The sequence below is a fragment of the Puntigrus tetrazona genome, chromosome 7, assembly GCF_018831695.1.
Source record: "Puntigrus tetrazona isolate hp1 chromosome 7, ASM1883169v1, whole genome shotgun sequence".
Taxonomy (NCBI): Eukaryota; Metazoa; Chordata; class Actinopteri; order Cypriniformes; family Cyprinidae; genus Puntigrus; species Puntigrus tetrazona.
This window is the reverse complement of record NC_056705.1, coordinates 5,046,448-5,060,605: the sequence shown is the minus strand read 5'-3', so window position 1 is coordinate 5,060,605 and position 14,158 is coordinate 5,046,448. Positions and strand designations below refer to the sequence as shown.

Below are 14,158 nucleotides of genomic sequence, written 5' to 3'. Positions count from 1 at the left end.
AGCTGGTCAGCGTGAGGAACAAGGAGGAGAACCTCCAGATCCAGCAGCTGATACCTGCAGGAGATGTCGTATACATCGGGCTTTTCAAAGACGCTTTTGTCTGGTCCGATAACAGCACGTCTTCATTCAGAAACTGGAATTTTGGTCAGCCGGACGGGTCAGGAGAGTGTGTGGTGAAGTTACGACAAAACAGACGGTGGGATGATCAGAGGTGCATCGAAACCAGACCCTTCTTCTGCTACGAAAGTGAGTGTTTTACCAGTGTTTTACCAAATGTTTACCAGTTAGATTGCATTACATCATTTTTTAGGTATTCTGTTGGACTATTTTGAGATTATGGCCTATATTTTACATTTCCAATGTTTCATTGTTTACCTTCATGCCAATGTGACCATAAACCTTCATCTGAAACCTGTCCATCCATAATAGAAATGCCTTAAATGGCTTAAAGGGCTAAATAAATGTAAAAATAAAATAAAATAAGTGATTATTGATTATTCAATATGATTATTCAGCTTATTCTGCAGCACAGCATGGCACATTTATTTGTGTGTGTGTGTGTGTCTGTGTGTGGTGTTATCCACAGGAATAGTGTTTAGGCAGATATTAAAACTGAAGGTGGAATCAGATCAGAACGTGAATGATCCCGATATTAAGGCAGCCATCCTCGAGCAGGTGAGACACTCACTTAGACATTTAGTTTTAACTTAGTAAGAAACACATTCAGAAAAATACTGTTCAGTTAACAATGCTGTTCAGTGACACATGAAGCTGAATCTCAATCTCTATTGACTATGAATATTTGGTTAGGGATGTTTATGAAGAAGCAGCAGACATACTCTACGCACAAAAACTAAACCAATCTGCGTTTCCTCCTCAGATTAAGCAGAAACTGATATCTCAGGGAATTTCAGTGCATGCAAATCTGCAATGGAAGCAGCAGGAGAATGGAGACGTCTTCCAATGAGAAGAGAAGACGAGCAAGGAGTTATAAGATCTTCAGAACCAAAGCTCTATCATTACAGACAGTAACGGATCAGTGGTTAAAACTAATAATTCTCTTGACTTCTGCAAACACTTCTTAGGTCTAAATATAATAATTGTATTTAAAGTCCACTCTAAAAAGCGACTTTAAATTTTCATTCACTGTAAAATTCTGCAGTAATGCTGCTAAGAAATCTAAGTTTCTCTTCAATCTAAATGTACAGATAATAAGCTAAAATGTTGAAATGTTAAAATAACAGTAGAGTTGTAATGTGTGACTGCAGTGTTCCTGCATCAAGAAAGCTTACATCTAAAGTGAGTCTATCTGTCATTGAACACAAACCATCATTAAAGCTTGTTAAACATCAAATGTCCCTTTACCTTCACTGCTAGAGGTTCACAGGAACTGGGCTGATATGGACCACAGTATAGACTGTAGTTTCTTTATTAGCGTACTCAGCACCTCAGACATGTGCTCAGAGTCAGTGTCTGGTGACTGAAAATGACGTTAGACTTCATCAAATCTCCGTTAACAGTAGGGTCATGCTCCTGTCTTTAATCAATCAATCAATCAAGCAGAATAATAATGAATTATTGATTACTAATTTGAATCAGTTAATTATAGTGACAACAGTAGCTTAAAAATGACAAGAAGCAGATTTTTGCGATCGGATCATTATAAACTAGCTAGGTGGTTATTCTGAATGGATCTGTATAGTAGTACAAGAGAGAGGTTTAGAGGTCTTTGGCGTCTCCCTGTTCTCCTGTTTTTTGCTATATTGATTGATGGATTGATGGATTGATTGATGGATTGATGGATTGATTGATTGATTGATTGATTGATTGATGGATGGATGGATGGATGGATGGATGGATGGATGGATGGATGGATTGATTGATTGATTGATTGATTGATTGATTGATTGATGATTGATTGATTGATTGATTGATGATTGATTGATTGATTATGTGCTATGCATGCAATTAAAAAGTACTTATAATAAATAAATTAAAAAAAGGGGCACTTTTTCCTTCTTCAAACACTGGAATTTATCATGGTGCTCCTGATGAAAAGCTGTTGAAGTGAAAAAAATAAAAAGGATCTCCATGTTCCTGTAAATCTGAATATTACCTGAATTACCTATATTTTACACTAAGTGCTATAATGATGCTCAGACACTTTTAGAATCAGAAACTTGTTTTGATTATGAAATGATGAACGTGCATGAAATTATTATTGTTTTGTTTTGTCATGACGAAGACAAAATCTAAATAGATTTATACCATAATTGTCATGAATGAACTGTCTGAGGTGTGCGGATCCATGTGCAGGCTTTTATTAAACGAAGGCATGGTCATAGCAGGCAGGCGTCAAACAGGGCAAACAGATATATAGGAGGCGAGGCAATAACAAAATCCAGAGACATGCGGAGGTCAGGTCAGGCGGCAAACGATCAGAGAATCAGAAAACAGACAGGGTCAAAACCAGGGAAACCAGAAACTATAATCCACGAACGATCTAACTATGAGACAGGCGAAACAATGCAACCTGCAGGTGAGTGGCTTGCTGCAGTTTTTATAGTCCAGGAACAGGAAGTTGTCGTGAGAGGGAGTGGATGCAGATTACCCAGAGGTCAGGGCTCCTCTGCTGGCTTGGTGACATAGCCCCCTCCTAGGAGCGACTCCTGGCGCTCCACAAAAACAAAACATAACTGTGAGCTTGGGAGGGGGTTCGGGAGGGAGTCAGCAAACTGAGACCAGGGAGGAAGAGACGGTGGGAGGAGCCAGGGTGAAGACGGGAGGAATCCGGAGCGGGAGGCGATCCAGAGCCCAGCCATGATGGTCAGTGGTGGAGCCGACGGAGGGAGGAGTCATGGAGAGGTAACGGTCATCAACCCCATGGAGCCGACCGACGGCGGCGGAGCAGGTGGTCGGGGAGACTGAGGCGGAGGCGGAGAGCCGAAGAGCCAGGGTGACACAGCGGCGCTGGAGGTCCTAGGCGATACCGCAGGCTTCGGCGACTGATGCGGAGACGGGGGACGAGAAGGACGCGGCGGAGCCAGAGCGACAGAGGACTGAGGTGGAGCCGGAGGGAAGGAGGAGCCTGACAGAGCCGGAGGGATGGAGGGACGAGGCGAAGCTGGAGGAGTGGAATCCTGAGGCGACGGATGGTCGACGACCGACCAAGGCGTAGCCGGAGAGACGATGGAGCCTGGTGAAGCTGGTGGATTGACGGAGCACGGTAGAGAGGAGGGAGCTAGGAGCCTAAGGGAAGCCGGCGGGTCTACAAGCCGAGGTGGAGTCTGGGACTCGGAGGCGGGACGGTGAAGCGAGGGATCCTTCACCCACGGCGGCGATGGAGACTGGCAAACCTGTGGCGAGCTCCAGGTGGAGGGCAGAGGATGAGTGCAGGGGCTGCTGGGATCCATTGACGACGTGTAGTAAGTGTGGGAGGGTGGGATAACTTGAGGCTTTGCACGAGGCGCGGGCACTGGAGGCTTTGCACGAGGCGCGGGCACTGGAGGCTTTGCACGAGGCGCGGGCACTGGAGGCTTTGCACGAGGCGCGGGCACTGGAGGCTTTGCACGAGGCGCGGGCACTGGAGGCTTTGCACGCAGGCGCGGGCACTGGAGGCTTTGCACGCAGGCGCGGGCACTGGAGGCTTTGCATGAGGCGCGGGCACTGGAGGCTTTGCACGAGGCGCGGGCACTGGAGACTTTGCACGAGGCGCGGGCACTGGAGGCTTTGCACGAGGCGCGGGCACTGGAGGCTTTGCTGGGCAGGCGGCAGCCATCTTGGGAAGCGGCTCTGGGCAGGCGGCATCCATCTTGGGAAGCGGCTCTGGGCAGGCGGCATCCATCTTGGGAAGCGGCTCTGGGCAGGCGGCATCCATCTTGGGAAGCGCTCTGGGCAGGCGGCATCCATCTTGGGAAGCGGCTCTGGGCAGGCGGCATCCATCTTGGGAAGCGGCTCTGGGCAGGCGGTCGCCTTGGGAAGCGGCTCTGGGCAGGCGGCGACCATCTTGGGAAGCGGCTCTGGGCAGGCGGCGACCATCTTGGGAAGCGGCTCTGGGCAGGCGGCGACCATCTTGGGAAGCGGCTCTGGGCAGGCGGCCATCTTGGGCAGCGGCTCGGGAAGGCGCCATCTTGGGCAGCGGCTCGGGAAGGCGGCCATCTTGGGCAGCGGCTCGGGAAGGCGGCCATCTTGGGCAGCGGCTCTGGGAAGAAGGCGCCATCTTGGGTAGCGGCTCGGGAAGGTGGCCATTACTGGAGTTGATGTGTTGTCCTTTTCCTCCTCAACACCCAACGTGAAAGCTGACCCCACAGTCACTAAACCAAACTCAATAAACTGAGCAAGCGACTCACGTGGACCCTCGCGAACAAGTTTAGATTTGAGCGGCTGATGTACTCCCCTCATGATACAACTCAATCAATAAACAGTCCGGTATGTCAGAGAGGTAAGCCATGTCCAAAAACTCTTGAGTATAATCCTCAATCGATCGGGTACCTTGCTTGAGGGCCAATAAACGTCTAGCGAGGGTCCTACCTGGCCATGGATCAGGTGAAAAGCCGCTGGATCCTGGTGTGAGGTTGCATTCTGTCATGAATGAACGGTCTGAGGCGTGCGGATCCATGTGCAGGCTTTTATTAAACGAAGGCATGGTCATAGCAGGCAGGCGTCAAACAGGGCAAACAGATATATAGGAGGCGAGGCAATCACAAAATCCAGAGACAGGCGGAGGTCAGGTCAGGCGGCAAACAATCAGAATATTCAAAGACAGGCAGGGTCAAAACCAGGAGAACTAAGACTAAGGAAAACTCGGGAAACAACAACAGAACAGGCGAAACAATGCAACCTGCAGGTGAGTGGCTTGCTGCAGTCTTTATAGTCCAGGAACAGGAAGTTGTTGCAGAGGGAGTGGATGCAGATCACCCAGAGGTCAGGGCTCCCTCTGCTGTCTTGGTGACAATAATGCAGTATTTGAGTGGGGAAGATTTAAAAAGTTAAGAAATGTAATAAAACGTGAATAAGCAGTCTGTGAACAAGGAGTCTGATAGTACTTAACAACAGTTATGATAAAGAACACTATGAAATCTAATTACCTAATGTCAAATGCAATAAAAATAATTAAGAAATGTCTAAATATGATAAATGCATTATATTTATTTAGGCATTTAAAGTGTTAAATCATGCAGTGCAAACTACCAGTCAGTCAGCAAATATTGGGATGTTCACAGACCAATCAGATGAAGCGCTGGGATTAAATTGCCCCGCCCACCGACACGAAGCGTTTGAGTGGAAATGAAGCAAAATAGATTGAGTGGTTGAAATTAAAAGTGGAAATTAGTCCTTTTTTTGGTCCTATAATCCTGTAAAATCATTCCAATACAAAAATCTAAAAATATACACCAATTTAGTGGTTAATAAAGCAACAAAGATACTCTAGAAACCATGGGTGCGTAATAATTTTTAAGAATCCAATGACATCTTTTTATTCATAAATAAAAGTAAATAAGTGGAGGACTAAATTCTTGTAAAATGTTTGCTCTTTGGATTGTTGTAAAATACATTCTTGAAGAAACAAGTTTTTTTTTATAAAATGCACAGAGAGACCACAGAAAAAGCAAAAGTAAGAGACAAAGTGATGATGAAATGAGCAGTTTATAGAATAATCAAAAATGTTTTAATGCTCAGACTTCATTTGACGGCACACGTCCATTTATTACATCACAATCCAGAGCAATGAAAAATTACCGCTTCACTACATCTTTCACTCATGAAGACAAATATCCACCGAAAGCACACAAGAAGAAAGACTAAACGGCAGAAGAACTATGCTAAATGCTAATCCTTGAATGAAGCACTGAAATGATGACTATATTTAAATGGAAAAAGAAAATGAATAACCCTATGTAAATTAGGTATGAATAAATACATGATGTATGGTTCCTCTCTAAAATATATTTCTAAATAAATGACTAAATAATTACAAAATTGCTGTTGTTATTTACATTAGACTGCAAAATATGATCTTCCTCAGTGTTTTTAGCTAAATATTCTTAAATCGATGAGAACCGAATGACTCTATTCATAGCTTTGTACCAAAAATGAAGTGGGTTTTGCTTAAAACGAGAAAAAAAAATCTCCCATTGGGTTCAGAAGGATGTTTTTGTTTTCGCCCTAAACGAAGTTGATTTTTCTGCCCCCACGCACTGGCAGACATTGTATTTAGGCAACTGGCCATTTTTTCATTTATGTCTACAGTTAGTATTCTGTAGAAAGAAGATGGAGGTCTGTCTGAAGTACACTCTCTGAAACAGCCATGATTTGGGGACTTCTAAGGGCCAGAGGTCAAGGCCGCTTCAGCGCTGTGTCACGGCCGTAATGTTTTAAAGATTTACTTTATATTATACAGTAATTAACTTCAACATTTCTGTACAAAGGCTTTAAGAAATTAATTTGTTTATTTTAAAATAAATTCATTCAAAAGTTTCAGAAATATCTAAAAATAAATAAATAAGAAATTCTTCTGAAACTTTTCTTTTTTTGTTACTTCCGTAATGCAAGAATAAAAATAATAATATTCAAATATAAAACAGATATAGTATAGACAGAAACTTTTCTAAAATCTGAATCTCTATTTAAACTAGTTTTTTTAAATATTGGCAAAGAATACAATTTATGAGAATTGTAAATAAACTCTGTGAGGTCGTTTAAATGATATGACACATGTAAATTATGGGTTTTTTTGTCACTAGGTGGCACCCACTGGCTGTACATTTCAGTTTCAATTTAAATTTCAGCACTAAGCGTTTTTCCTAAAATCCTGAGAAAGTAACATTTGTACTTCTATAAAGGAAGACGTTATTCTCGTTCTTTTTTTGTACAGTATGTAAAGCATTAAATAATTAACACTAAAATGTTAAACATCTAAATGACTTTTCCTTAAAGATTCGTTAATGCCTGCACAAGTTTAGCGCTTCCTTGGATATAACACCTTACATGCCGCCGGTGGTGTGTTTTCTGTTTTCAGCCGCTGGAAGATCTTCCCGTTGGGTTGGATGATCCATGTTATGCTGGATCTGATATTCATGTCCTGATCCGAGAGGATCTGGTTCATCTAGACACCAGATAACATCAGTCATTAGTGAACGAGACCCACTCCCTTTTAAGCCTGTCCTCCAACAAAAATGTACCCTATAGAACATATTTTTACATTTTCAAGTTAAGCGCCCCCTTAGTGGTCATTATCAAATCAAAATATGTGTTTATTTAAATCGCAGTGTGTGTTATTTATAACGGATGACCATGTCACGCCTGGAGCGGTCTGAGGCGTGCGGATCCATGTGCAGGCTTTATTAAACGAAGGCATGGTCATAACAGGCAGGCGCCGAACAGGGCTAACAGATATATAGGAGGCAAGACAATAGCAAAATCCAGAGACAGGCGGTGGTCAGGTCAGGCAGCAAACAATCACGGAATCAGAAGACAGGCAGGGTCAAACCAGATAAACCAGAGACAATAATCCACGGGCGATCTAACAACGAAACAGGCGAAACAATGCAACCTGCAGTTGAGTGGCTTGCTGCAGTATTTATAGTCCTCTGACAGGAAGTAGCAGCAGAGGGAGTGATCGCAGATCACCCAGAGGTAAGAGCTCCCTCTGCTGGCTTGGTGACATAGCCCCCCTCCTAGGAGCGACTCCTGGCGCTCCACAAAACAAACAAAACAAAACATAACTGGGAGCTTGGGAGGGGGTTCGGGAGGAGTCAGCAAGCTGAGACCAGGAGGAAGAGACGGTGGGAGGAGCCAGGAGAAGACGGAGGAGTAAGGGCGGGAGGCGATACCGAGCCCAGCCATGATGGTCAGTGGTGGAGCCGACGGAGGGAGGAGCCATAGAGAGGGAACGGTCATCAACCCCATGGAGCCGACCGACGGCGGTGGAGCAGGTGGTCGAGGAGACTGAGGCGAAGGCGGAGAGCAGAAGAGCCAGGGTGATGCAGAGGCGCTGGAGGTCCCAGGCGACACCGCAGGCTTTGGCGACTGATGCGGAGACGGGGACGAGAAGGACGCGCGGAGCCAGAGCGACAGAGGACTGAGGTAGAGCCGGGGGAAGGGAGGAGCCTGACAGAGCCGGAGGGACGGAGGGACGAGGCGAAGCTGGAGGAGAGGAATCCTGAGGCGACGGATGGTCGACGACCGACCAGGGCGTAGCCGGAGAGACGATGGAGCCTGGTGAAGCTGGTGGATTGACGGAGCACACGGTGGAGAGGAGGGAGCTAGGAGCCTAAGGGAAGCCGACGGGTCTACAAGCCGAGCTGGAGTCCGGGGCTCGGAGGCGGGACGATGAAGCGAGGATCCTTCACCCACGGCGGCAATGGAGACTGGCAGACCCGTGGGCGAGCTCCAGGTGGAGGGCAGAGGATGAGTGCAGGGGCTGCTGGGATCCATCGCCGACGTGTGGTAAGGGTGGGAGGGTGGGTTAATTTGAGGAGGCGCACGCAGGCGCCAGGCACTGGACGGGCGCACGCAGGCGCGGGTCACTGGACGGGCGCACGCAGGCGCGGGCACTGGACGGGCGCACGAGGCGCGGGCACTGGGACGGGCGCACGAGGCGCTGGCACTGGACGGGGCGCGACGAGGCGCCGGGCACTGGAGGCTTGGGCACAGGCGCGGGCACTGGAGGCTTGGCACAGGCGCGGGCACTGGAGGCTTGGCACGAGACGCGGGCACTGGAGGCTTGGCACGAGACGCTGGCACTGGAGGCTTGGCACGCGAGGACGCGGGCACTGGAGGCTTGGCACGAGACGCGGGCACTGGAGGCTTGGCACGAGACGCGGGCACTGGAGGCTTGGCACGAGACGCGGGCACTGGAGGCTTGGCACGCAGACGCGGGCACTGGAGGCTTGGCACGAGGCGCGGGCACTGGAGGCTTGGCACGCAGGCGCGGGCACTGGAGGCTTGGCACGAGGCACGGGCACTGGAGGCTTGGCACGAGGCACGGGCACTGGAGGCTTGGCACGAGGCACGGGCACTGGAGGCTTTGCACGGCAGGCGGCCATGTTGGAAAGCGGCGCAGGGCAGGCGGCCATGTTGGAAAGCGGCTCTGGGCAGGCGGCGACCATCTTGGGAAGCGGCTCTGGGCAGGCGGCGACCATCTTGGGAAGCGGCTCTGGGCAGGCGGCGACCATCTTGGGAAGCGGCTCTGGGCAGGCGCCGACCATCTTGGGAAGCGGCTCTGGGCAGGCGGCGACCATCTTGGGAAGCGGCTCTGGGCAGGCGGCGACCATCTTGGGAAGCGTGCTCTGGGCAGGCGGCGACCATCTTGGGAAGCGGCTCTGGGCAGGCGGCGACCATCTTGGGAAGCGGCTCTGGGCAGGCGGCGACCATCTTGGGAAGCGGCTCTGGGCAGGCGGCGACCATCTTGGGAGCGGCTCTGGGCAGGCGGCGACCATCTTGGGAAGCGGCTCTGGGCAGGCGGCGACCATCTTGGGAAGCGGCTCTGGGCAGGCGGCGACCATCTTGGGAAGCGGCTCTGGGCAGGCGGCGACCATCTTGGGAAGCGGCTCTGGGCAGGCGGCGACCATCTTGGGAAGCGGCTCTGGGCAGGCGGCGACCATCTTGGGAAGCGGCTCTGGGCAGGCGGCGGCCATCTTGGGAAGCGGCTCTGGGCAGGCGGCGGCCATCTTGGGAAGCGGCTCTGGGCAGGCGGCGGCCATCTTGGGAAGCGGCTCTGGGCAGGCGGCAGCCATCTTGGGAAGCGGCTCTGGGCAGGCGGCAGCCATCTTGGGAAGCGGCTCTGGGCAGGCGGCAGCCATCTTGGGAGCGGCTCTGGGCAGGCGGCAGCCATCTTGGGAAGCGGCTCTGGGCAGGCGGCAGCCATCTTGGGAAGCGGTTCTGGGCAGGCGGCAGCCATCTTGGGCAGCGGCTCGGGGAAGGCGGCCATCTTGGGAATAAATGCAGTGTCTTCTTCCTCCATAATACCCAACGTGAGAGCTGACCCCACAGTCACTAAACCAAACTCAATAAAGTGTGCCAGTGATTCACGTGGACCCTCTCGAACAAGTTGTGTTTTGAGTGGCTGATTTATTCCCTCGTGAAAAAATTCAATTAGCAAACAGTCCGGTAAATCAGAGAAGTAAGCCAGGTCCAGAAATTCCTGAGTATAATCCTCAAGTGATCGGGTGCCCTGCTTGAGGGTTAGCAAAGACATTGCAAGGTGCATACCTGGCCATGGTTCGGGTGAAAAGCCGCTGGATCCTGGTGTGAGGTTGCATTCTGTCACGCCTGAGCGGTCTGAGGCGTATGGATCCATGTGCAGGCTTTTATTAAACGAAGGCATGGTCATAACAGGCAGGCGCGAACAGGGCTAACAGATATATAGGAGGCAAGACAATAGCAAAATCCAGAGACAGGCGGTGGTCAGGTCAGGCAGCAAACAATCACGGAATCAGAAGACAGGCAGGGTCAAAACCAGATAAACCAGAGACAATAATCCACGGGCGATCTAACAACGAAACAGGCGAAACAATGCAACCTGCAGTTGAGTGGCTTGCTGCAGTATTTATAGTCCTCTGACAGGAAGTAGCAGCAGAGGGAGTGATCGCAGATCACCCAGAGGTAAGAGCTCCCTCTGCTGGCTTGGTGACAGACCACACCTAACCCACTCCTAAACCCTACCCCTACCCTTAAAGAAAAAGTGCAAAATTATGATTTATAATGCATATCCATTTTATGAGCACTTGTGACCTGGGACCGAACCCATGATCGCATTATCATACGATCACATATTATTGTATGAAAGAATGCACTAACAGCTTAACTACCTGAAACCTAAATTACGACGCAGATAAAAGATTACAGAGCATTAATTTGAAAAATTTCTGTTGGTGATAGTGGTGCAATTGCAGTATACTTTCAGATGGGTCATATTTCTCAATATTTCATATTTGGACAAACAACCTATACGGGCATATTAGTTGGAGGACAGGTTGGCTGTTTGGACATCAGTAAACTAAGAAATTCCAATAAAATAAACACTACAAAAACATTTTTTCAGTACAACTAAAATGTAAACATTCTTACATCAATTCTTACTTTATATTATAAGAAGCAGAATCATCTGACCTTCTTCTCTATGGCCTGCATCACCGTGGATTGGTTCAGAGATGTGTCTGATTTGATCGTGAATCTCACACGCTGCATTCTTCTGTTTTCACGGCAGTAGAAAGGCAGTGGAGTGGAGCAGTTGTCTTTAACCATCAGTGCTCCAGGGTTGGCTCTCGCACACTGGATTTCGTTCAAGTTATCAGGCTGCGAGACTTCCACTTCACGGAGGACCACAAGACACCGCTGTTATCTGACCACAGCCATGGGATCCTGTACAGGCCGAACCAGGCGTTGTTGAGGTTCCGTGAAGAAAGCTCCGTCGCGAGAACGTGTTCTCTGCGCCGCCTGTAACGGGCGCTGCCAGGTCTGTGTAGTGTGTTTTGCAGTACGTTTGAGCATCCGTCCAGTTCAATTTCACGCTGTCGATGAACTCAAACTTGTCCTGAAGTGTGTTCTGGTTGTCTGTACATTTGTGAGAAACATTGAGAATGTGAAGTGCTAAATTTGTTTATAGAAAAATATGAACAAACTCATCTTCAAAAAGCGGCTCAGAAAAGTTTTTGCTTGTTTTTTAGTGTCACTGATATACTTTTTCTGTTTTACTGTAATTCTAGGTAAAGATTTAGAATCTGTCAAATAACCTGTGCATTATACAATTGTTTACTCACTTGAAAAATGCAATACCCTCATACTTTTATTAAAAGTGGAGCTCTATCCTGGGTCGGTCCATGGGCTGAAAGTGTGACGACAAGCCGGCGTGATTGTCACACAGAGTGTCCCACTGCACCATGCCCATCTTAGTGGTCTCATATGAAACAAACCGTAAGCCATATGCCCCAGGAACCTCTGAAAATATTTCAGGGAAACCACTATCTTGCCTCTGAAAGAAAGCACTCAGGTCAGCACTGATTGTGTGTGCTTCTCTGTGAGGCAGACCAGGTCAATTACAGACCAAGAAAAGAAATTCTCTGCACAGGGGAGAACTCTTTTCCTGGCTGACTCCAAGGCCCAACTAGCTGAGATGCTGAAGCACCAGGTCCCAGGGCTCGCACAACTTCTCTTGCGACTGAGCCAGAATGAGTCAGTCGCTGAGATAGTTGAGGAGTGTGATGCCCACTTCCCGTAGCGGGCAAGGGCACCTCAATGGCCTTCCTAGGGACAAAGTTCCTAGGTAAGAACTTTGTACTGCCATGCATCTGTGGCGAGGAAGAATGGAGACATGGAACTAAGCATCCTTCAGGTCGACCCATGCAAACCAGTCCCTGGTGCTGCACAAATCTGATGATGCGTTTCTGTGCATTTTGAACAGTAGCTTATGCAGGGCCCTGTTCAAAACCGCAGATCCAGGATTGGTCGAAGGCCACCACCTTCTTGGGCACAATGAAAGTAAAACCCTGTATAAGGTCTGTAAAACCCCCCCTCCATCTCGTCTAGAGAAACCGATCAATTGCATCCTTTGCCAGGAGGACAACAATCTCCTTCTACAAGACATGAGCATTCCGGACCACCACTGAAGTCTCGAGAATGCCACTAAACCTGTGTAATCGTCGGGCGAAATGGATCGCATAGTTGAGCCAAATCGCTCGATATGCCAATGTGATGGGTTGAGCAGTGCATCCAACTCCTCGCGAGTGGCACCATCAGAGTCACGCCGTACAGCTGTACTGCGCAATGGAAAAGGCAGAACATTCTGGTTGGCCTCTGTCAGACTGTCTAGATACCATGAAGAACCAGCTAGATCCCCTAACGTCGTCTCTTGGTCACTGGAAATGGGGGGCACTGTGGGAGAGAGTTAGGAAGCAATGCATCGCACACTGACCCCGAAGGCCCGGAGGATGAGCAATTGCTCTTGCTCTTAAATTTTGTGTCTGAGGCGGCAGGTTCTCCACATGGCCCTCCTCCAGGGAGCTCCCGACACAAAACCCCCAGTGGAGCGGTGGCAGCTGGAGGATCACGTCAGGGGAGGATGTGCTGAAGTCAGTGGGACAGTCACAAGCCTGATGTTCTTGTTATTTTTTAATCTAAATATCATAATTGTGTTTCAATACAAATGACATGGGTGTTAAGTGACGATTTTTCATTGTGGGGTGCAGTAACCATTTGAGCTGTTTTGCTTCAAGTAAATATATCTTGATTTAAGAATGTTTATATATTTGTCTCAGAAAGCAAGACATAAAATAAAAGTCAATTATTTTGTGCAGCATTTTTTTTTCAAACTCAAAACAAAAACATCGGAATAATCTATCATTTCTTACCAATTTGGCAAAAGAAGTTGTCTGCGTCAGTACAAGTTCTGTCATTCCATCGTCCTTTGCTGTTTATATTTCCACAGGCCATGTATATGTCGGGCATATTTGGCTGAGAGGAATCCCACTTTGCATTGCTGACCGGCATGTTTTGATACGACCAATGCCAAACATCTCTGGAGAAACCGATCCAGGCGTCAGATGGGAAGTTCTCAGCGTTCGCTGCCTCCTTTAGTTTAGCTCTATCTTCATCGCTCTGAACCGTCGCCAGATCCACGCATATCCTTCTACAGTACGATTGAGCTTCTGTCCAGGTCTTTGGGTCTTGGATCAGGACAAAACGCTGCAGGTCACACGAAGCCTTCGACAGAATTCCTGCTGCAGGAAAATCAATAGTGTAAAGTTGATCTAAACTCCTGATCTAACATCGGTTTCTGTCACAAGAACACTCACCGAGAAAAACAACAAGCTGAATCTTGTTCAGCATCATCATCTCTTCACAGGTTTCTTCAAAGAAAGAAATAAAGGACAGGCTGGTTACTTTTCTGATTCTGAAAGTGCACTAGTTTTATATTAAGTAGGGGTGAAACAGATTGTATGGACTAGAGAATACTTTATATAGTCAATACTTTTATGTTGTAGGGCTGTTCATCTCTGCTTATAATTGTTGTTCAATCAGTTGTTCTTGTTATATTACTGACTTTAGTAGTTAAACAAATATTTTCTGCTAGAGTATAGAAATATTTTTAGAAAGTAAACTAAAAAGAATACTATCCGTCATTCAAAATCTATAGTATGAGCTACACGGTGAATTATGT

At 48.0% G+C, this 14,158-nt stretch overlaps 1 long non-coding RNA gene across 1 annotated transcript; it reads left to right on the top strand.

Annotated features, from left to right (window-relative positions):
- Positions 1–1,016, top strand: LOC122349289. The gene is made up of 3 exons (XR_006251439.1): positions 1–246; positions 587–675; positions 881–1,016. It is a non-coding gene; the product is annotated as an uncharacterized LOC122349289 (long non-coding RNA).
- The last annotated feature ends 13,142 nt before the right edge of the window (positions 1,017–14,158 follow it).